Source organism: Amblyomma mixtum, chromosome 3, assembly GCF_055824585.1.
Source record: "Amblyomma mixtum isolate Tamu chromosome 3, ASM5582458v1, whole genome shotgun sequence".
NCBI lineage: Eukaryota > Metazoa > Arthropoda > Arachnida > Ixodida > Ixodidae > Amblyomma > Amblyomma mixtum.
Genome location: NC_143014.1, coordinates 371,135,150 through 371,158,489, shown reverse-complemented (window position 1 = coordinate 371,158,489; position 23,340 = coordinate 371,135,150). Strand labels below are relative to the sequence as shown.

At 45.3% G+C, this 23,340-nt stretch overlaps 2 long non-coding RNA genes across 8 annotated transcripts in view; one reads left to right on the top strand and one right to left on the bottom strand.

Moving 5' to 3' along the window:
• LOC149356766 (uncharacterized) overlaps window positions 1-23,340 on the bottom strand; it is a 198,019-nt gene that overhangs the window by 105,396 nt on the left and 69,283 nt on the right. Inside the window, exon 2 of one of the 6 annotated variants that reach the window (XR_016291684.1) lies at window positions 18,843-19,027. The exons of the other annotated variants lie outside the window; for them this stretch is intronic. This is a non-coding gene — a long non-coding RNA (uncharacterized LOC149356766). The remainder of the gene's footprint in view (window positions 1-18,842; window positions 19,028-23,340) is intronic. 6 annotated transcript variants of the gene reach the window in all.
• Window positions 1,568-10,677, top strand: LOC149356769 (uncharacterized). 2 transcript variants are annotated; one of them, XR_016291687.1, is made up of 3 exons: window positions 1,568-4,616; window positions 6,453-6,556; window positions 7,679-10,677. It is a non-coding gene; the product is annotated as an uncharacterized LOC149356769 (long non-coding RNA). The 2 variants fall into 2 exon arrangements; XR_016291686.1 differs by having other exon boundaries at window positions 1,575-2,001.

Below are 23,340 nucleotides of genomic sequence, written 5' to 3'. Positions count from 1 at the left end.
ATGCACAGAGTACGGGGTGTTTTACCTTATACTCCCAGCACCTTTCAAAAATTGGCTTTAGTAAGAAGAGAGCTTTTTTCGGCACAGCAGTGTCAGCGGTGTAGTGCATCAGAATACAGCTAAGACTTGCGAACGAGCTAGCTGATTAATTACTGCTAAAGAGATAACTTTTTAATTATCACTACTAGGGTCCTTTTAACAGGCTTTAGCCCACCGTCAGTATTATCCATACCAGCTTTAAGATTCTCTAAAACGCCATTCTCGTCGCCGCTACAGTGAAAGTAATTTTTGGGCCGCTCACGGCCGGAGCCTCATGAGCAGAAAGAGCGCTTGCCACGCCTCCGAGCGCGTGGCACACTTCGGCATGCCTGCCACGTGCTCTTTGCCCACTTGCCGCTGCAAGTCAGGCGCTGCGTAAGGAGCACGCGACAGGCTGCGGTATTTCATTTGGCACATACTAAGTGAATGCACTAGGAGCGGTATTTGTCCTGCAGTGTATGTGGTGAGAATTACGACGATTAAACTCGCTTAGAGGCGTTTAGCGCTGCAAATACCTGCAGCAGAAGAGTGGAAAACAAGCTAAACGACACGTAACTTTGAGTCCAGAGAATGCAAAAGTTTTGGCTAATGGAAGGAAAGTATGCTCCTAAAGTATGCGTGGTGCACGAGCAGAAGTCTAGTGGGCCTATACTTTCAAGGCGACAAGATCAATTTCAAGTTAGCGCCAGGCCCGTCAACCTGGTCACCTGTGCCTGTACTGTGCGTTAACGCAATTTGTTGTAAATTTAAGCCCATGACGTACTCCTGAGAGTCCGACTTACAGGATGGATTCCTCACTGTTGATCTGCGAGGGCACCCGCCTTCCTCTCTGTCCCCTGAAGTCGGTGGAGAGCAGCAACCACAGCCCAAAACGAGGAGTTAGACGGATGCGAGACCGAACCGGAGGGCAATCGTTCCGCGAAAAGTGAGTAGGATAGAGACGGAGCGGGCATTTATTCGCTTGACGATGATGGAACAGCCGAGCGCGCGTCTGTCTCGCAGTTTTCACGCGATCTCAATTAGGGGGCTTCTGTTGGAAAGGGCTCCAGTAGGGCACAGCAGGAGCAAGGCGAGGCGACGCAGTGGTCTAGAATAAGAACAAGTGAGAGAGTTGTGAAGTGACCACAGCGATGGAGCATCAACACTACCATTACAAGAGGATTTTAGCACCCGTGTTGTCTTCTTCCTTCTGTGTGGTGCGATATTCAACTAGCCCAGCGGTTGAACCTTCTTAAGAATATTACTGGGTGACATCGGACATGCCTCTTCCACACATAATTCGCCCTTTTGTTTCTCCTCTGGAAGTGCGCGTACGTTTGCTCGACATGATGTTTGCGTACGTTTGCATCTTGGTACTCGGTCTTTCCTGCGCCGACTTCTGACAACAGTTGCCTGGAAACAACCACAATAAAATCCCCTGTGAAGGCGGCATGTGTCGCTTGTGTCGCACACGCTTGCACAAAAGTTCGCGAGAGGAGCGCTGCTGCGTTACGGCCGCTAGACGAGGTTGCATTCGTGCAGCGTGGCATTGCAGGCGAGGAGGGGCGTTTCGCGCAGGGTAAAGATTGCGAACGCATGCAGACGCTGCGTACGTTTAGCGAGGTGCGGGGCGAAATGGCGTGCAGGTGCGATCGATGACGTCCCGCCTAGCGCACTTGTATCCGGTGCATGTGCGGGAAAAGGGAGGCCGCGGTGCTATTGTTTTCCGTTTTCTCCGGCGCTGACATCGTGTGCACGCGTGCCCGAGGCGCGCGGTAAAAGTGAAAACGACAAAAAAAGAATGAAAAACGGAACGTATCCATAAAGGAAGGAAAACAAGACGCATGCTGGGTACGTCGCGTTTATAGGTATCACTTGGTCAGTTCGAACGCTTTTCTTGTTTCGCTACTCTTGCCGAAACCACGACTGCTCGTACTACGCGTCGTTTCAGGACGCGCAGCAAGCAAAGCAGGTGCGCCAAAGGTGAGTGCTGCACCAAGTCTCACTGGACCTGCCGCTGGGCAGAAAGGAACCGATGGAGCCATGCCGGCTCTAGCGATATGTATAAGTGCTGGCAGGAATAACATATTGTTTTGAAGAAAAAGACGCACTTTACAAAAACCCGTTGGCTTAAAACCAAGATTCTTTCCGAGCTTTATCGAAAAGACGTTATTAGAACCAAAGACGAGCAGAAGGCATATCAGATACCCTCCCAAGCAAAACGAGGAAGCGCGCTCTTCTATTCATTCATTCATTCATTCATTCATTCATTCATTCATTCATTCATTCATTCATTCATTCATTCATTCATTCATTCATTCATTCATTTCTGATATCCTCAGGGCCCGGTTGGGGCGTTACAGAGGGGAGTGGAATACATAACATAACATGAATAAGAGAAAATCCCCGACACACAAATAGCGATGTGAGTCGAGAAATGTTAAACAGTGCAAAAATGATTTAATAGGAACACCAAAATATAACGGCAAGAATCCAAGAATACAAGTAAGAATACGACGGTAGGAATCTAAAAATAATATTAAATACAGCGTATACTCTAAGTTAGGGACACCACAATGGGCTGCTAAAGCATTTTTGAACAAGGTAACATCTCTAATAGACAGAAGAGCGCCGGGAAGGTGGTTCAACTCCTTTATTGAACGCGGGACGAATGAATTGTGAAAGGCATTTGTCCGGCATGCAAAAGATCCAATTTTATGACCATGGTCCACGCGACGTAACGTATAAGAGGGCCTCAGGAGCAAAGAAGTCATGAAGTGTATCGAGATAGTACATTTTATGTAGCAGACAAAGTCGAAGTATCTGACGACACAGTGAGAGCGGTGGCAGGTGTAACGTGTTTTTCATGTTAGCTGTGCTGGTAGTACGATGGTAATTACTGAGTATGTAACGAGCAGACCGATTCTGAATAGCTTCGATGGTTGTTACTAGAAAATCAAGGCCGGGGTCGTCTCCAAAAGCAGCATACTCAAGCTTGGGAAATTACGTTTGAAATAGCCTAGAGAATGATGAGTGTTGCTAGTTATATAGTTTGTTGTGCTGTTCCCATGATAACTGCGATGAGAAGAAGACGCACAGGTATTTGTAAGATGTTACCTGTTCCAGCGGGGAATTCTGTAGGATATAAGATGAAACAGTTAGAAATACGTGCATTAGTTTGTACTTGTCAGAGTTAGTAGTAATTAGCCAATCCTGACACCATGCAGTTAGTGAGTTAAGGTCTGATTACAGAATCCTTTCATCATCAGGATTGGTTATTTCGCCATAAATTACACAGTCATCTGCAAAAAGGCAAGCGCGAGATAGAATTTTGGTGGGTAAGTCATTAGTTAGTTAGTTATATTGATTTTAATGGCGCAAAAGCAACTGAGGCTATGATGCGCCAAACACAAGGTTAGAGTTTTTGCTAAAGGTGAAGCTTTCTATACTTAGAGTTTGCTTAAATGCTGGCTTCCTTGAGAAACCTAAAAATACATGAGATGTCAACCAGTGCTCGATCACCTAAAAGTAACATGGGGTGTAATGGGATGCTTTCCCTGTAAAATGTTGTAAAATATTTCTTTCATAGTTCTTCTAGTTTTATACATGAAATTAAAATGTGGTTCACTGTGAGTTCAGCACCACACATTTCACAGAGAGGTTTGTTTTGTTTGGTTAGCAGAAAGTTGTGCGTGAGGTGGGTGTGTCCAATGCGGAGCCGACATAAAATAACTTCGGTAAAACGTTCTTGATGCCTACATGATTGCCATTCCCCTAAAATGGGCTTAACAGAATGTAATTTGTTGTTTGCGTGCTCTTCCCATGCTGCCTGCCACTTATTTCTGAGTTTACTGTAGATAAACTTTAAGCAATCCCTGTGCGGTATGTTCACTTGCTTTATTTGGCCATTCCGGGCTTGTGCAGCGCATACATCTGCTTTCTCATTGCCTACAATTCCAACAAGGCTAGGAACCCAGCAGAATTTAATGTTATGCTTTTGTTTTGTGATTTTAACTATGTTATGTATGATGTTTCCTATTATGGGTTCAGTAGCATTCCTGGAGTGCAGTGCTTTGAGCATACTGAGGGAATCGGTGTAAATGATGCTATTTTTGATGTTCTCTCTTAGTATTTTTTCTACAGCTACGAAGATGGCATAACACTCAGCAGTAAAAACTGATGCGCATTCTGGTAGTCGCATTATCTGTTTATTTTTTTCTTGGATTACTGCACTTCCAACATGACTTTCTGTTTTTGAGCCATCGGTATAAAATTCAATGTAGGTGTCATACTTTTCTTGTAGTGCAAAGAATTCCTGTAAAATGTACTCGTTTGGCGTTTGCTTTTTGTCTAAATGTGTCATTGTGAAGTCACATACTGAAGGCAGGCTGTACCATGGTGGCAAATATTCATTCCTTTGTGCAATATTTGGTAGGGCATCTAGCACTGTTAGCTCTTCGCATTTATCTTCAAAGCGCAGTAGTAATGGTCTGATAGAGTGTGGTTTGTTGATGAATAATCTTTTAGATGGGCACCTGGTGACAATTGGATGGCAGAGATGTTTCGGAAGAGAACGGATATTTAGGACATATGTGCATGTAAGGGCAATTCTTCGATCCTCAAGAGCGGCTTCATTAGTTTCAACGTAAAGGCTAACTACTGGTGATGTTCTGTATGCTCCAGATGATAGGCGCAGACCAAGATTATGAATGGGGTCTAATCTTTTTAAGTAGGATGCTCTTGCCGAACCATATACTATGCACCCGTAGTCCAGCTTGGAGCGCACCAGAGAGCGATATATTTGTAAAAGGCTTGCTCTATCGGACCCCCACCGCTTCCGTGAGAGCACTTTTAAGACATTGAGGGCTTGAGAAGCTTTCTTTTTAAGGTTGTTAATGTGTGGTAGAAATGTGAGTTTCTTGCCGAAAGTTACGCCTAAAAATTTGTGTTCTTGTTTAATTGGGAGCGCAGTGTGATTCAGGTATAGATTGGGATCGACCTGTAGGCCTCGTCGCAATGAAAAAAGAACAGCTACCGTTTTTGAGGAGAAAATTTAAATCCATTTCTGTCTGCCCAAGCACCTAGTTTATTTAGTGTGATTTGTATTTGTCTCTCACAGGTTGATATGCTGGAGGATGTGCATGCTATTTGTAGGTCATCTACATAAACTGAATACATTATGGACTTGGGTATTGCTTTAGCTAAGGAATTCATTTTTACTATGAAGAGTGTCGTGCTTAGAATGCACCCCTGGGGTACGCCGTTCTCTTGGGTGAAAGTCATGCAGAGAGTTGCTCCTTGGCGGACTCGGAATGTGCGGTTAGCCAGGAAGTCATTCAAGCAGTTCAACATCCTGCCGCGGATACCTAGCTCCGCTAGGTCACGGAGGATGCCGAACTTCTACGTGGTATCGTAGGCCTTCTCCAAGTCGAAGAAGACCCCAATACAGTGCTGCTTGTGGATGAACGCTTCCCGGATGGTGTTTTCTAGGCGGACAAGGTGATCTGTGGTCGAGCATGCTTTCTTAAACCCACATTGGTGTGTATCTAATAGTTGCCGAGAGTCAAGTATGAAGGTCAATCTAATGTTTATTACACTTTCGAAAGATTTAGCAATGCAGCTGGTGAGGGCTATTGGTCTGTAACTGCTAGGACTTGTTGGTGGTTTTCCGGGTTTGAGAAAAGGTATTATGACTGTTTTTTTCCACTCGTCAGGTATATTTCCAGTTATCCAGATTTTATTAAAGAATTTTAACAGTGCCTCTACAGCAGCCTCGGAGAGATGTGCAAGCATAGCGTAATGCACGTTGTCTGGTCCTGGTGCTGTCTTTTTTCCAGAAGTTAGTACCTTATTTAATTCTTGTAGTGTCGGAGGCTGGTTGTAATCCTCATGTACACCTGCTCCAGATGGGAATTTTTGTTTTTCAGCTATTGCTTTGTGTTTCTGAAATGTGTTTGTGTAATTGGATGAGCTTGAGATCTCAGCAAAATGCTCGCCCAATATGTTGGCCTGTTCTTCTAAAGATGTTTGTGTCCCGGGTGCTGTCAAGAGAGGAAGTGTGAAAGGGGTATGGTCACCAGTAAATTTACGAACATTTTCCCACATTTTCTTTGATGTTGTTGAGCTGTTTATTGAGGAGACATATTTCTGCCAAGAGGTTTTTTTTTTGCATTTCTTCGGACATACCGCGCTCTGGCTTTTGCCTTCTTAAAGGTAAGTAAGTTCTCTGCAGTGGGATATCGACGCAGAGCGCTCCAGGCTTTGTTTTGTTGTTTTTTTGCTAATGTGCATTCTTGTGTCCACCACACTTTGTGTTTCTTTTGTGCAAGTCCTGTTGTTTGTGGTATAGCGAGTGTTGCGGCCGATATTATGCATTCAGTAAACTTCTCATTAATTTCATCTGTGCTAAGGTGGTCACAAAATTCCTTTTCCAGAGTGGCACTTTTTGTAAAAAGTGGCCAGTCGGCGAGCTGAATTTTCCAGCGCCGTGGCCTTGTGGGGATGATTGGAGTGGACGATGAGAGCCTGATGAGGGTAGGTAAGTGATCGCTGCCCATGGGGTCATTTAAAACATCCCATTTAAAATCGTTAAAAAGTAATGGTGATGCGAAGGCTAAATCGAGAGAGCTCATTTTTGCTGAGCTTGGACAGCAATATGTGGCTTTTCCCGTATTTAAAAGACAGACATTATTCGAAAGTATAAAATCTTCGATTGTTTGGCCTCTAGAGTCACAGCGTTCGCTTCCCCAAAACGGAGAGTGAGCGTTAAAATCGCCAACTACCAGAAATGGCTCCGGCAGTTCATCGATCAGGCCTTCTAGATCTTGGCATGTTAATGTGATGTGTGGGGGAAGATATACAGAACATATTGTTATGGTTTTGTAGCTGATGACGCTAACCGCAACCGCCTCAAGTTTTGTTTTCAGTTTGATTTCTTGAGCCGCGACGCCGCTTTGGATGATTATTGCGACGCCTCCCGAGAGTCTACTTGCATGTTCGCGATCACGCCTAAAAGTTGTATAATGCTTTAATATATTTGAATGTTGTGGACCAAGATTGGTCTCCTGGAGACATAGAGCTAGAGGCATCACTGACCCTAGAATATGAGTTATATCACTGTAGTTCCTCAACATTCCTCTACAGTTTCTTTGAACCACAAATGTCATGTTTGTTTTTTTTGGGTGGGAATGGAACGGAAGAAATTTACTGTTCTGGGCCCGTTACAGGGGTTCTATCTTTTCTTCGCTCGTGAGAGCCGGCCCGCCGCTGCAAAGCGGGCGGAGTGGTAGTTGTATCCATCACCTCACCAGAGGTGCTGGAGGACCGCGAAGCCGCGGATGTGTTGGTGTCGGGCCTCCCCCGACGGGGGGAAGTCCTGCGGGATGCTGACCCGTGGGCCGGCACTCCCTGGCTTGGAGTTGGCAGAGCAGCCTTCGCTGTCTCTGCCTGGGGCATTGATGGCACTGCCACAGGCGCGGTGGGAGTGGCCGCGGCAGATGCCGGAGTGCTGCGTAGTGCACCGCCCCTGCGCGCCACGTCAGCATAGTTTGGTTTGGCTGTGAAAGAGAATGTATTTGTCCGTGCGAAACGCCTTCTGGCTTCTTTGAATGAAATGTTTACTTTGGTCTTAATGGTGATGATTTCTTTCTCCTTTTTCCAGGTCGGACACACCCTGGAGTACGCAGCGTGGTCGCCTTCGCAGTTAGCGCAGCGTGGAGCTGCGTCGCATTCCTCAGAATGGTGGTCCTTTGACGCGCATTTCGCGCAAGTTTTGCGGCCGCGGCAACTCTGTGAGCCGTGGCCAAACCTCTGACAGTTAAAGCACCTTCGGGGGTTAGGGATGTAGTGCCTTACATTTACTTTAAGGTATCCAACGTCGATTGTTTCAGGCAATGTGCATGTGTTGAAAGTCAGAACCAGATGTTTGGTATCTACTTCTTTGTTGTCCTTGCGGATCTTGATTCGATATACATCAATGACATTTTGCTCGGAAAGCCCTTCCAGCATTTCTTTCTCGGTAAGGTGTAGAAAATCATTTTCTGAGATGACGCCACGGACAGTATTGAGTGATCGGTGTGCAGTGATGGAGACAGGTGTGTCCCCAATAGACACTATGTTACAGAGTTTGGTGGTTTGGACATTTTCTCGGAGTTCCAGCAATAAATCGCCACTGGTCATTTTGGATACTTTTTAGCCGGGGCCCAAAGCTTCTGTTAAGCATTTCGATACCATGAAGGGGGATAGAATTCTGGCCTGTTTATCTTGAACTTCACTGTGGACGACATGGAATTTGGCAAATGTTGGTTTCTTTTTGGAAAAAAAGTTCTCTGCTTCGTTCCGCACTCTTTTAAGAGAGCGATCAGGTTTTGAAAGGGGGGGAGCCATAAAAAATTGATGTTTTTCGGTCATGGTGCCAGCCACCGACCATGGAGTCCAACAAGGGGACGCGACAGGAACTTGCAAGCAAGTCCTGTCCACGCCAGCTGTACACCTTAACTATAACCTAATATGACTCAACTCAGGGTAGTTGGTCACACACGGTTAACCCTCGCCGCCAGGAAAGAGAGGAAAAAAAACAGAAGAGAGGAGGATACAGGAAAGTTGTTAGAAAGGAAATAGGAAAGTGAAAGATAGAGGGGCAGACAGGAAAAGGCGACTGCCGATTTCCTCCGGTTGGGTCAGGCCGGAGGTGCCCTCTACAGGAAGCTGGGGCCAAAGTGGTGTGTTGCCTCCGCCGAGGGGCCTTAAGGGTCCAAACGCTCGGCATCGGCTCAACCACCAGGATCCCCTTTTCCCCGGACACGGCGATGCCACGCACGGCTAAGCGCGGATGCTCGGGTCCGTGGTGACGCATTGTTCACCATCATCCCCCTGCGGGGATGTCCCTGCGGATGCTCGGGTTAACCCTGTGGTGTCGCCGCTCACCAACGTCTGCATGCTGCAGACGCCTCCCTGCGGGGAGGTAAGTCATTGATATAGATTCTGGTCGCCCAGGCGGTCGAAATGCTCGGCCTGTAAATTATGGTCGATTAAAAAAGTCTTTTACTACTACTACTACTAGATTAGAAAGAGTAAAGGAGCAAGAACAGAGCCTTGTGACACGCCAGAACAAATGAGGATACAGTTGGAGTCGTTTTCGTTAACGTTTACGTATTGGGGGGCGATTAGTAAGAAAACTTCTCAACCATGCAATAGCATTAGGATCCAGATTAAGTTTGTTTAATTCAAAGAGCAGTAGACTGTGTGATACCTTGTCAAAAACCTTAGAAAAATCTAAAAATTTACAGTTGACAACGCCGCCGCGGTCGAGGATGCTGTGAATAAAGTGAGTGAATGATGCCAGCTCGTTTCACACGAGTAATGCTTTCGGAAGCTATGTTGTGAACTGTCGAAGAAAGAATGACAATCAAGATGAGTAGCGATTCGGGATTGTATGATATGCTCATGGATTTTGCACGGGACACTTGCAAATGAAATGGGGCGATAGTTACAGCATGCTTGTCACCATGTTTATGCATCGGAACCACCTTCCTGACAGTCCAGTCATCAGGTACCAAGCCCGTGGATAAAGATTGCTTGAAAATTTTGTCATAATGATAGATGAGTAAAATTTGGTGTTTTTAAGAATTTTTTCAAGGAAATTGATGCCGTCAGGACCAGAGGTAGAAGATAGCTTCAGGCAGTCAATAATCTTTTCCACACCAGCTGGATTGACAGTAATAGGAGGAATTGGTGACGAATATGTGTTTCTTCTCGTCTTTTATTGAGCACTAAACACTCAAATGCGTCTCGCCAGTGTAAAGTTTTTGTACATTGTTTTACTTTTTTAATTCGAAAGTCCTGGTATCCCATGGTATTTAATTTCACTCGAAATTTTGCCATGGATATATGATGATTATCTATGTAGGTATGAGATTACCTTGAAGCATACGTAACTAACTCGCTGCCGAGTACGAGCTGCAGGGAGTGCTACGAAATCTTTCCGTGTCACAGCTCGCTAACTATCAATCAGTCAATCTTACTTCCGCATTCAAAGTGCAGCTCAAAAGGGTGAGTGAAGAAAATTAGGGGGCACCTAAGCAATTCTTAAGATGCGTAAATGCGAGATCATTTATACTTGTCACTGAGTTGTAGCAGTGGACTTTGGGGAGTGAACGTTGTTTCGCTTCATCAGCTCTCTTCGCACATTTCGCTGCGTTGCGGTTTTCCCGCACTTCGACTGCACTGAACTGCTACCTCGGGCCACGCTTTGCTGTCTCGCCTGATGATGCAGACGCGGGAAATTCAACTTCGGATGATAAAGACCCTATAAGCTGCATTTACATGAATACGACGACGGTGGGCATCGTAGCGTATCTCGCGGAGCCCATACATATGTGTATTACCACATCGTCTATCGGGAAGGTGACTGTATGCCCAGTGCAGGCAAGGGAGGGGTCAAGCCGTCCCCTTCTTGAGCGCAGTCTGCTTTGTTATGCAGTTAAGAAGGTATTGTAAAGCCGATGCAGGGAGGAGAAGAGGTGCTTCCAAACCTATTCCCTTTCATGGGGGCAATCGAATAGCCGTTCTCGACCTACACTTGCCTTGTGATGGCCTATTGCTTCAGGAGGGGTGATGACGCCCTTCGCTGGCCGCGTCTCTTCACCCCCCCCCCCCCCCCCCCCCCGCACCCCCCCTGTGTGGGGTAGTCTGCTTTGTTTTCCAGCTGAGAGGGTATTGTAAAGCACCCCAGGGAGGAGGGGGAGCCTCCAAACCTGTTTCCATTCACCGCAAAAGACCACTTCCTTACTCGATCCACCCCTCCCTTGTTATGGATGTCAAAGCATAAATCTGGACTAGCTGGTTCTGATTCATGTTAAACGTAAGACTAGCGCTTCATCCTTCGCAGGCGGCTTTTCTGCCACCCCCATCTTGAGCGCAGTCTGCTTTGTTATCCAGCTGATAGGGAATTGTACAGCACCCCAGGTAGGTGGAGGGGCGCCTCCAAACCTGCTTTCATTCACCGCGAAAGTGGACTTTAATTTCTCAGTTTACCCCTGCCTTGTTATGACCTATTGCTCAAGGAGAGGTGACGATGTCATTCTCTGGCCGCGTCTCTGCCACGAGTCCCTGCCACTGCTTTCTGGTGGCGGCGAGGTTTTCGCTCAAAAAGGCAAGTAACGCCCTCGCATTAAAAGGCGCTTCATTGCGGCTTGTCTGAGCTGCAGCCACCCATCAGCAGTGACGTACGATACGTTTCTACATCAGTGCAGTGAGTAGCTTGATTCTTTGTGATAACAAAACTAAATCGACAACATACGGAGGATATAGATATACATAATCAGAAATACGGAAAGTAGGCAACAAAATTGAGATGATAAGCCAATACTTTGCGTATTGGCAGAGGCAGACGATCGCTAAATGAACATTTCAGTAATACATTTGTGAGTTAGCAGGACAATATCACTTTGTTGTGCATCACAGTGATTTATTATGGTTTGTAACGAACGCTGAGTCGCCATTGGACTGTTGTAAGCTTTTTGATTGCTTTATTCGTTTATTTATTTATCACATAATGTTGGCTCACTTTGAGGCTGTGACAAGATCGAGCCCATATGAGATTGAAGCAGCACAAAAAAAAAATAAACAGCAGAAAAGAAGCACAGTTAATCGCACACAGTGGCAACGTTGCCTTTCAGAATTTTCAAAGTATCTTGTCAAGTGCGACGCGAATGTTTCTGGTAACCTCTGGCTTACAATTTCAGAAGGCAACATATTCCACTCTAGGATCACATGCGGGAAAAAAGAAGATTTGGAATATATCACCGAGGAATCTGTATCCGGCTAAATGTTTGGCATCGTTTGTTCTTACTACGCGGGTACTCGTCTCAAGAAGATATCTAGTGAGATAAAGCTTTGTGCCGTCATTCAAGAACAGGAAAGCAAATTTAAGCCGCAGAAATCTGGTTCATGTGTTGACCATACGGAGGCAGGCTTTTTACAGAAGTAGTGCGGTCGATTCATGATGGCTGTATTCACTGAAGGTAAATCTGACAGCTTTTCGCTGCATCCTGTCTAATCTATCGATATAGTGTTTGATGTAGGCGCCCAGCTAAATATACCGCGTTCTAGCACACAACAGAGGAGTGAACTGAACGCCAAAATTTTTGTTTTTGATGAGGCGAGTCGAAGGCAACGTCTTATCGCGTAATGAGCGGAATGTGCCTTTGTTGTAACGTGTGTGTTCCAACGTAATTCCGAGGCAATGATCACTCCAATGTACTTGAACTGTTCTACTGTGATTAATGTTTTTTTTTCAGCATGAAATGTTTTCAGCTCCCGTTGTCGGAAGTATGGTGACGTCACGCCGAGACCGAGAGCCAACATCCGGGCACTGAATTCCACTCATCCGGCCACTGAAACGAGAGCACCCCGGCATCGTACGAGATTTAACGAGACTCTCTAAGCCCTTCTACAGGACCGGCATACAAGCGCCCGTAGCTTCGCGCCGAACGGGTGGTGGCGTTCCTCCCTTCGCGTACGGTGCGGTTCGGGTGTCCACCGAGATGACAGAGAATTACTGCGTAATTTCCTTCCCTCAAAAAGCGTCGCGTTCAAAGGGCAAGGCATCGCGCCGAACGGGTGGTGGCGTTCCGTGAACTGCCTGGCAGCGCTAGAACACGCTGTCGCATTCCGTTGCTAAAGGCGAATCTTAAGTGTCAATAATTAGCAGTTAATTAGTATTTAGTCATCAGTCAGTAATTAATCATCAATTAGTAATTTCTTATTATTTCGTCATCAATTATGTGTGACGTAATGCAGTGGTGACGTCACCAGTGTCACATAGGCAAAGTGGTGCGGAAAACGCTTTCCCCTTTACGAACTTTAGACAGTTTGAAAACGCGCTGCATATACATTCTGGTCAGGCCTGCGTCTCGTCGTGTCCGCGTACGCTTCATGTTATGCCCGTAAACATTTCATGCTTACTCTACTCTCGGTTACGGGAGAGGCAGAGATTTTTTTGTTCAACTTGGTAAGTGGAATTCATTGGATGTTTCTAAAACTCATGGCGGCAGTATTTTCTAGGTACAGGACCATCTGCCATTTGTCATATCATATTGCGCCTACTGCAGGGAGTTATTTCAGCTATTGGGTCGGTCGGGCTGTTAATTTCTGTGAAGAGAACGCAGTCGCTCCAGAAAATGGTGCTGTTGCGTCGATATTCTTGCTAAGATCATTAATATAAGAACGAAAAGAACTAGGGCAAGCACCGTACCTTGGGCCCCCTAGATATCGCTTCCGTCGAATCAGACTGGAAGTTTAAAAAATGGGCATACTGACGTCGACCAACTAAGTAAACTTCTAACCAACCGGCGATTATACACGAAAGCCAACTAACTTATAGTGCACTGCAGAATGACCTACTCGGTCGAACGCTTTTCATACATCGAGGAGTACCATATCTGTTCCCCCTCCCCTTTATCGATAATCATAGCTAGGATTCTAGCAATTTCGTTTTAGTAGATGATTCTTCCCAGGAACAACGTTGAATGGAAATAATTATTTTCTTGCTGTTTAACAAGCATCGTAATGTGATCCAAAATTTAATGTTCTAGGATTTAACACGCCGTACAAGTAAGCAAAATAGGGCGATGTTTGAAAGCCTTGATAGGATCTCCTGATTTATCTACCCGAATCACCGTCGATATCTTTCATATTCAGGGTAGTTGCGCAGTCTCCAGCGATTTGTTGCAAATACCCAGCAAGTATTTTGATATACATTCAGCGCATCGCTTGCGAGCTGTATCTGGCATTTTTCCGGTCTCGTCATTTCTTCGTATCAATACTGATTAGCAAGGCAAATATTCCTGCTTCAGTTACTGTTATTTCTCCGAGTATATTGCCGTTGCAGCTAATCTCATATTCTAACATATGGATGGTGCCATCATCAAGCGTAAACATAGATTCAAAGTAATCACTAAAAATAGGGCGTTTAATGCTACGTTCCGAGGAGATCTAGTGTTTCTAGTCCTCGAGTTTAGATACCGCCAGAATTTATGAGGAACCATTTTGATAAAGTTAGTTAAAGTGCGATTCATGTATTCCTGCTTGACCGGTTTCACAGCTTGAGTGCCTAAGAATGGCTGCGGATTTTCACAGCGGGAGTTTGTCATCATCAGCCTGATTACGACCACTGCAGGGCAAAGGCCTCTTCCATGTCTCTCCTATTAACCCAATCCTGTGCCAGCTGCTGCCACCGTATCCCCGCAAACGTGTTAGTCGCATCGCCCACATATCATTCTCCCGCCCAGTACTACGCTTGCTTTCTTTTGGAATCCACTCCATCCCTTTTATTGACCATCGATTATATTGCTATCCCTGCCCAAGCCCATTTATTCCTCTTGATTTAGACTAGGATGTTTATCAGCCCGCCTTTGTTCCCTTACCTTCTCAGCCCTCTTCCTGTCTCTTAACGTTAAATCTAACATTTTTCTTTCCATAGCTGGCTGCGTTAACTTAAGCTGAACCCTTTTCGTTAGCTTCCACATTTGTTCCCCACAGGTGAGTACCAGTGAGATCTTTTGTATACTTCTCTCTTGAGGGATACTGGTAAACTGCCATTCACGATCTGAGAGAACCTATGAAATGTGCTATGCCCAATTCTTGTTCTTCTACTTATGTCGCTCTCGTGATTCGAATCTGCGATGACTACCTGCCCTAAGCAGCCTTATTCCTTTACCACACCCAGAACCTGGCTACCAATTGTAAACTGCTGTTCTCTTCCTAGACTCTTGAACACTACTTTGGTTTTCTGCATATTAGTTTTTATACCCACAGTATTGCTTTCCGTGTCTAACTCATTGACCATGCTTTACAGTTCATCTCCTGAGTGACTGAGCAAGGAAATGTCATCATTGAATCGCAGATTACATAGGTAACTCTTATCGCCAATCACCCCATTCCAGGCATCTGAATACCTCCTGTAAAACGGCATTGGCAAGATATTATCTTCATGCCTGACACTCTTCCTAATAAGAATTTTATTGCTGACTTTGAGGAATACTGTAGTAGCTTTGCAGTCGTTATAGATACCTAACAATATTTAAAAAAAAGTCTCTTGAACACTCTGATCCTGCAATGCTTGCATGACTGCTGAGGTTTCAACTGAGTCAAATGCTTTCTCGTAATTTATAAAGGCTCTAAAAGAGCTTGGTTATACTCAGCGATTTCCCTATCAGCTGACTGATTGTGTGAATATGGTCTCTTGTTCCGAAGTGTTCCGAGTCCTGGCCTTGGAATACTTCCTGTAGACAGTCTGCTTTTTAGTTTTCTAAATCTAGCTATTTTGCGCTTAAGTTGCACATTCTTTCTTGTTATACATGGCGTCGTTCGGTGCACTGGCTTGGTTTTCTGTGGGAGATACTAGATAGGCAGTCTTGTGCGGACAGTTCCCAACGTCTGCCATAATTTTTCTGTAGTTGTAGGAACTTGAGAACAAGAACTCAAGTTTTGACCTTACAGTTCAAGATGGTCAATAATGCTGACATCCTCGGCTGTGGACCAATTAAAAATCCATGCTTTGCGTCTGTGAACAGAAGTCGGTGTGCCTAATGGCAGGACGCATGACGTAGCCTTGTGATCTGAACCAACACTTACTACTGCGCATGAAGAATGAGAAAACTGAACTATGTCGCTAATAAGCTTATGGGAAAGAGGCGGTAACGAAGTAACAGGACATGACAAAACGACAAAACTGCATGCGTCAGAACAGCGCACAAAAAACGGCACAGCGAAAAAATAGCATGGCGACATAACAGCACGCGTCAAAAGAGCAAACCGGAAAAAACAGCTCGCTCTGAAAACAGCACGACGGTAAAACAGTGCAGCGCAGTATCGGCGCAGCGCTGCGGAAGGGGTGCGCTGTTTTGACGGGTGCTGTTTGGTCGTGGGCGGTTCTTTCATGGTGCTGGTGGAGAGTAATGCTAGTTGTTTTCGTCACATGCGTTGGTTCACGGATTACGTGCATGAGAGCGAAGTTAAAAGATATATCAGGCAGCTCTTTCGAGCTGTGTATGTCTGCTTTACCATGGTGGAGGGATTGCCAATTCCCAGCGATGGGACCAACTTAACTGGCTGATAACGAAAGCAGCACTTTCTCAAAGGTTTTTATTTAGATGACGTAAATCTCAAGCATATTTCAAGTGCCTGTAGAACACTCTTGCAAGTGCAAACTAATAAAAAAACATACATAAATTACGCCTTAATAGTGCTGTGTCTATGGAAAAATAGCGCTGTGTGCTCCAAGAACGAAGCATCGTCAACGGCGGCCAAGGCTCTTTTATGCGTAGCATATTGCAATCACTCAGTTCAGCCCTTGGGCGCGGCCGGGCAGCCACCAAACCACGTGACGTAACGTCACCAAACCACGCGAAAAAAAGAAAAAAGAGAGAAAAAGGAAGAAAACAACAAAAAAAGCGGCTGAGCATGGTGGCGGTTGCCACCGCCCCGTTCCAAAGGGGGCGCTCCCATCCATCCATCCATCCATCCATCCATCCATCCATCCATCCATCCATCCATCCATCCATCCATCCATCCATCCATCCATCCATCCATCCATCCATCCATCCGTCCATCCGTCCATCCGTCCATCCATCCATCCGTCCGTCCGTCCGTCCGTCCGTCCGTCCGTCCGTCCGTCCGTCCGTCCGTCCGTCCGTCCGTCCGTCCGTCCGTCCGTCTATCCGTCCATCTATCCGTCCATCTATCCGTCCATCTATCCGTCCATCTATCCGTCCATCCATCCGTCCATCCGTCCATCCGTCCATCCGTCCGTCCGTCCGTCCGTCCGTCCGTCCGTCCGTCCGTCCGTCCGTCCATCCATCCATCCATCCATCCATCCATACTTCACGGAGGAAAAGCTGCTGAGAAAATTGAGTGCCGCCAAGCAATACCTCGCGCAAAAAGACCGCGCAATATGCAACGCATTCTTGGCTTAACCAAGCTAAGCCTGGGCATCTTCTTTGCATACTCGCTGCAGTGGATTTGCGCCACACCAGAACACAGTGACATAGATGGGAATTTAAAAAATGCATAATGCAGCGCACGTTTTATTGCAGTTGGAATTAAATGGTGACAATGATTAAAGGTAGATGACGTGATTAATCCACAACTTGTCTCCTGGAAAGATGACGCGAAGTGATACGACACATTCTTCTACGGGTACTGCGTACGGATCTGAAACAACCGCTTTGATAACATCACCTAACGAGGCGCGGGCACGAAATAGGACGCTTTTTCTTCTAGATTCATTCAAAATCAGGGAAGTTTTTTTGCACCAAGTTTGGAGTTGGGGGTTGGACTCCCGCTGCCGGCCGGATACCCATCGATTTTCTCAAAATAGGTAGAATCTATGCCCCGGCCTGGCTCTCGGCTTCATATTTCATTTCATTTCATTTATTGGTTTTGTTTGGCCGGTACAGAGACTGCAAACAAGGGAGAGCTAGCTAAAGGCGCCTAGTAGCGCCTGACAGAGGCCTGCCCTCCCCATGTAGCAAAAAAACAAATATAGTCGCATATACCTCAAGAACGAAGCGGCAGATGCCCCTCAAAGGAGGCCTTTCAACCGATGGCTTCCACCGGTGTTCATGGCGCCGCGGATAATCCAATGAAGCCGTGGTTATTCCTCCTTCATATGCCATCCCCTGCGATTTAATTCTAGCAGGTCCAAAGGGATCGGTGAAGGGAAGGAGGGGGACAGTCGGTCGGGGAAAAATCGGTAGACGCCATTGGCTGGAGGGGCTCCTTTTAGGGGAATTTGCCGCTTCGTTCTGGAGTTGTATCTGACTGTATGGTAGCATTGCTTGGAAAAGGAGCCTGCGCCTTCAAATCCCGTCACTGTGGGCGTGACGAGACACACCTAAAAGGCAAAAAGAGGGCTTTTAGCGCACGAAGCGGATTTTGGGCTGTCTGACGGCGGCTGTCGGAATGTTTAAGATACTATATTTATTTCTCGAGTGCTAGTACAGCTATTATATGGGTGTTATCTTTGTGTTGTCGAATCCTAACCGTGTATGCAAACTGACAAAAAAAACGCAACAATACAATGGCCCTATGTGAAGGCAATAAAATTAAGCAGTGGATAGCCGGGCTAGAGCAATGGGACTATTAGAAGATATGATGCTCTAAATGGAGAGTTCGGTATCTGAGTTGATGGGCCTTGATTTCGGTCTTTCCTAAGTGGCTGCATTTTGTAGGAATTCAGGTCAACTCCAGTGCACTGCATATCCTTCATGTACACGAACATAGATCCTTAGCTCGATGAAAAGCTCTTTATGTCACTTAATTATTTGATCGCCACCTACATTCATTTACAATAATTAAGTATTCGCATTCCGGCGGGACTTTCTCATTACCGAACTGACAACGTTGCCTTGTGGCAAATGGATATTTTTCTGCCTTATAGCAACGTGCACCTGGTCACGTCAGAAGGGGCATCGACCCACCCCTTGACAGATCAACAGCACGGCAAAAGAAATGAGTGATGTTGGGGTCAGTCGACGTACATAGGTAGAGGCGAGTCCGCCATTGCGAAAACGAATCTCATTAGTACACTGGCTTTCCGCGCATATAGAGATACGCGGGGCGGCAGCCGCACTCTCCAGACGGACCCGATGCCGCACGCTGAACACGGCAGCGCTTGAGTGACGCGCGCGACCCACAACGCGATCCGCATCAGCAGAAACGTGGAAAGTAAAACGTCCAGTGAAGCAGCCATAATTAAAAAAAAAAGTCGGCCAGTTTTCCTGTCCTCTACGTACAACATGAGCGCAAGAAACAACGGTCACCGAGTGAGGGATTCACAGCGAGGCGCATCCACCACGACACCCAAAGTGCCGGGAATCATCCGTGCCATCTTTGAAGAGGTCACCGACATGCACACCAAATCTGCTCGCGGAGTCCGTGAGCTGTTGCGGGTCCACATCTATCCCATCGCTGCCACCAGTTGTGGCTCGGGTCCGCAGTGGTGTCCCTGCAGAAATAATGACGAGGAGGATTAGCATAAAAGCAAGAGGAATATATTCATACTATTTACATCCTGCAGCACTGAGAAAGACCGTACAGGGTGAAAGACAGCGATGAGCGGGATACGCGAGACTATTTAAAGCAGTCGGGTGCTCTTATACCCCTGAAACACGGGCAGTTTAAATGCCCATCGAGTCGAGAGCCTTCGAGATTCTAAATAGCTATCGAACTCGAAAGAGTTGTGTCTCTGCTATACGGCAAATTTCAATGCCCGTTGAAATGGTTATTGTGTCTTACACCACGTTTCTGTGGCGCTGCAATCGCTACATTCGGTTTTCCGCTATTGACAAAAATATTTTCATAAGTATAATCTAAATGTGGAAATACTCTTCTTTTTAGTCATAGGAGGTTTTTAATTATTATTAAAGGCCAGTTGTGCCGTCTTCGAAGACACTGCCTTTTGTACAGTTTGCTGCCGCACTTTTGTAATGCTCTGGCAACATTGATACCACTGAGGTTTCCGTCTTCTGGAATCGATAATATAAAATTAATGCGCTCTAAACAAGTTCGATAAAGTTTTTCAGTTATTGTACAGAATATTTTACTGCTTGCATTAAAGTTTCAAAGAAGAATGCTTTTGTACCGTGAACGTATCGTGCCTGAGAGTGCATATTGGCACCGCTCAAAGTAACGCTAGCAGCACTGGGCTACACTCGAAGGCCCTCGAAATCTCGATAGCCTTCCGTGCTGTTTCGTTATCTCGATAGACTAATAGACTAATAATAGAAAATTGATTAGTTGAAAAGGACGTCTCAAAGCAGAAAGTGCCAGGGGGACGTCCTGTTATTAATTGTATATATGAAGCTGATAAAACTATGGCAGGTAACACATACACAAGTGAGAAACAAGTGTAGTGGGAATTAACAAACACAACAATAGTTTGGTTAAGCATGTCGAATTTCACAAGCACATTTAGAGACGCGGTGAAACGGAGAAAACAATACTACATAAAAGCACTCAAGCAATAAAAGCGCTGTAGAATAAATACAGGGTTGATTGGCAATGTAAATAAGAATGATTAAAAAATACATACTTTTTCAAGTTTTTTATGGAATCGTGCTTGACTTTACATCACAGTTAGCAATTTTGAAGACTGAACGCCGTTCACGCTGACGTATTGCTCGTGGTTGAGCAAGTAGTTTTAGTTTTTTATTAGTTATAACGATGTGTCTTGCTTCCGTAGCTATTAATCTTGCTTATTAATATGTCATGATCTAAGAATACATTATGAGTATCTTTTTTCTCTTTTTGCTTTTTTTCTCGACTATATTAAGTACAGGCAGTTCAGTTGATTGTCCCCTCAGGTACCCATATTTTCCCTCTGCGTAAAATCACGTTCCAGAAACAAAGTTTATTAGTGACAGCATTACTTTTTCCGCCACTTTGGCCAACGGTGATAATATTGATATTGGACGATAGTTTCCTATGTTAAACTTGTCTCCTTTAAAAACTGACATGATTTTAGGTATCTTAAGCTGTGCTGGGAAAATTCCTGTCACGAATATATCATTCAAAACGTCTGTTAGTGGTTCACTGAGACACAATTCGCATCTTTCCAACTATGATACTGAAACGCCATCGTGCCCAACTGATGTGGTGATTTTGAATGCTAGAGTTTTGCGCTTGACTTCTGGGCATGTGCCTGGTTGTAAAAAAATTAGTTGACATTGCTCGTGCTCTCTACGGGACTAAGGAGCGCTTCATAAGGAGCAGCTGGGGATATATCTGCAGGTATCGCAGCAAAGTGTTTAGGGAAGGCTTCGGATATAGCAGTGCGGTCGGCAGTTAAAGCGAGGTCAGCCAGAATTCCAGGTATATCGTTTGGCGCATGCGTCCTGTTCAATCCTGAATTTTTACCTTTCCAGGTGGCTTTGCTGTCGCCACAAGCTTGCTAAATTTTCAGATTATAGTAGTTTTCTCTTTATATTTTAATTAGTTTATCTCAGAAAATTTTATATAATTGTTACCCAGTTTCGAGAATGATATTATGCGAGGTGTGCTCTAGTTTTCTGTATATGTTATTTTTCTGATTAATTGACTTCAAAAGTACTACCGTAACCCAAGGTTTTCGCCTGAATTTTGTTTTAGAGTCCCGCTAGCTTTGCTGTGGGCCAAAAAGTCTTTAAAATTGGTTAAACTTTTCCTGGGTAGATTTTGCTGAATAAACTTTCCGCATGTTTTCTTCCTATTGAAAATTCGTTTGAAACATTCATGAAAATATAGTCAAAAATACTTTGTTTTTCTTTTGATGTGCGCATTGGCCTTACTATTAATTTTTCTAGGCCATGGCCAGTTAATAAATCCATATAAGTGAATTTGCTCCATCAGCTCGTGCAGTGCCCGTATTAATACCTCCCATATTAACAACTTGAGTGTTAGAAACGCAAAAGCTAGAAAACACCCTTTCCAACTAACAAAGTGGTCCAATTTATTTTGAGGCAACCTGTAGATGATGCCTGTCATCGTGCGCTTTTATTTACCTGGAATGCCATGTCTGGTCATGTGATCTTGAGGGACTTGAAGAACAGCGATTTGCACCACTCTGATGAAATGATGACGTCATTTCTAATGACATATAGTAATGACCGATGAACGTAAACCGCATCGCCACTACGGGAAGAAAGACGAGATAGTTGGATGCATTTACTTTTTCTCATGCTGCAGGCAATTTCTTTGTTGTAGCCAGGTGACATTATTAACGCCATTTTTTTATTTAGCTATGTTTCGGATAGTGCAATGAAATGAAAAACGTGATCTAGGTTCGCGTGTAGATCGAGGAGTGCTTCATAATGTGCAGGTAGGCTTCGGATATTGAGGTGTAAAAGCGATTAGTCTGAGGAATTCTACATATTATGACTGAAGTGAGATAGCCGGAGCAGTTCATAAGGCAGGGTGATGGTGGGGAAGCAGTATTCTGAAAATCTTTCAGTGTCATTCAATCACGCGTAAGTTGGCGTGTGGAGTGATCTTGTAGACAGTGCTAGTGGCTGTTTTCCGTGTCTTGATGGCGCATCGCTCCGTCCACAAGAGCCTCCCCTCATTTGCTTTCTTTAGCTTGGATGCTTCAGAAAAGAGTGACTTGCTCTTGGGACTCAGAAGGTAATTCGAGAATACTTGAGTGGTTTCTGTGCCCTTTTCAATGTCTTATGCTTTAAGGCGAGCATTCTAGGCCTTTTGGTGGAAGTCATTTTTGTTGTCTCGAGAAACGAATCGTACAATTAATGTTCGCTTTTCAGCTGTTTTGCGTGGGTACCGTATGTACAATGTGATTATCTGATGGTGAGACGGTGTACCTGGCTGGTACTTGTACTCCAATGTCGACTATGACTTGCCTTAGGTCCTCGTCTGATAACCACGGTACGTACACCTCTTATCTCAATGTTATTCATGCATGAATATTATTCAATCCATGATAGCACTTTCACCAAACTAGTGTTCTGGGCTCACAATTCTTCATTAGCTGTTTTCAGAGCATTGCTCTCTGCGAGTATGCTATCATGCTGGCTTTTTAGGACCTCATACTCATGGCTTATGACTGCCGCGGAAGTTTCGCTTCTTCAAGTTCCGATTAATATGACATATTCTTTTCACTAAGAGCAAGCTGGGTTCAAAGATTGATGACGAGCGCGCTGAAATTTTTATTCATTGAAGCTTTCAGGGCTTTGATTTCGTTATCTAGCTCAGCGCAGGCAAGCAATGCAGAAAACTCAAATGAGCGATAACACAATTTGAGTGATCCGCAAGAGCCTCAAACGACAGCAAATGCTAATAAAAAACGAAAATTTGAAAAAATTGCAGGGAACACTTGAGCTCCGCCTTCAGTGTATGACGAAATAGCGTATTAGGTTAATTACCATATATGAAGAAGGCAATTTTCTACTTTACATTAGTAGATCCCTGGAAGTTCTTATACCCCTCCTGGCGCCGTGGTGCGGAATTTACGCGACGTTCCACTGCCCTGCGATGGCAGGTGAGCCCAGCGGTGGGCCCAGGTTGCTCTTCCCGAGCGAAAAATGATTAATTTAACTGCTAGCTGCCACGGGGGCAGTCTGCTCACAATCCGGTGAGCAGGTTGTGATGACGCCGCAATGTCACGTGACCTAGGTGGCCCCCACCTGCCTCCTTGGCTACTCTCCGGGGATCACCTGCCAGAGTCGTTCTCGTCATTTTTCGCTCACAACGCGGACGCCGACCACTGCGACGCCGTATTTTCGGTACAGCCGGACACTTAGCGCTACCAGCGCGTTAAAATGTCGACAG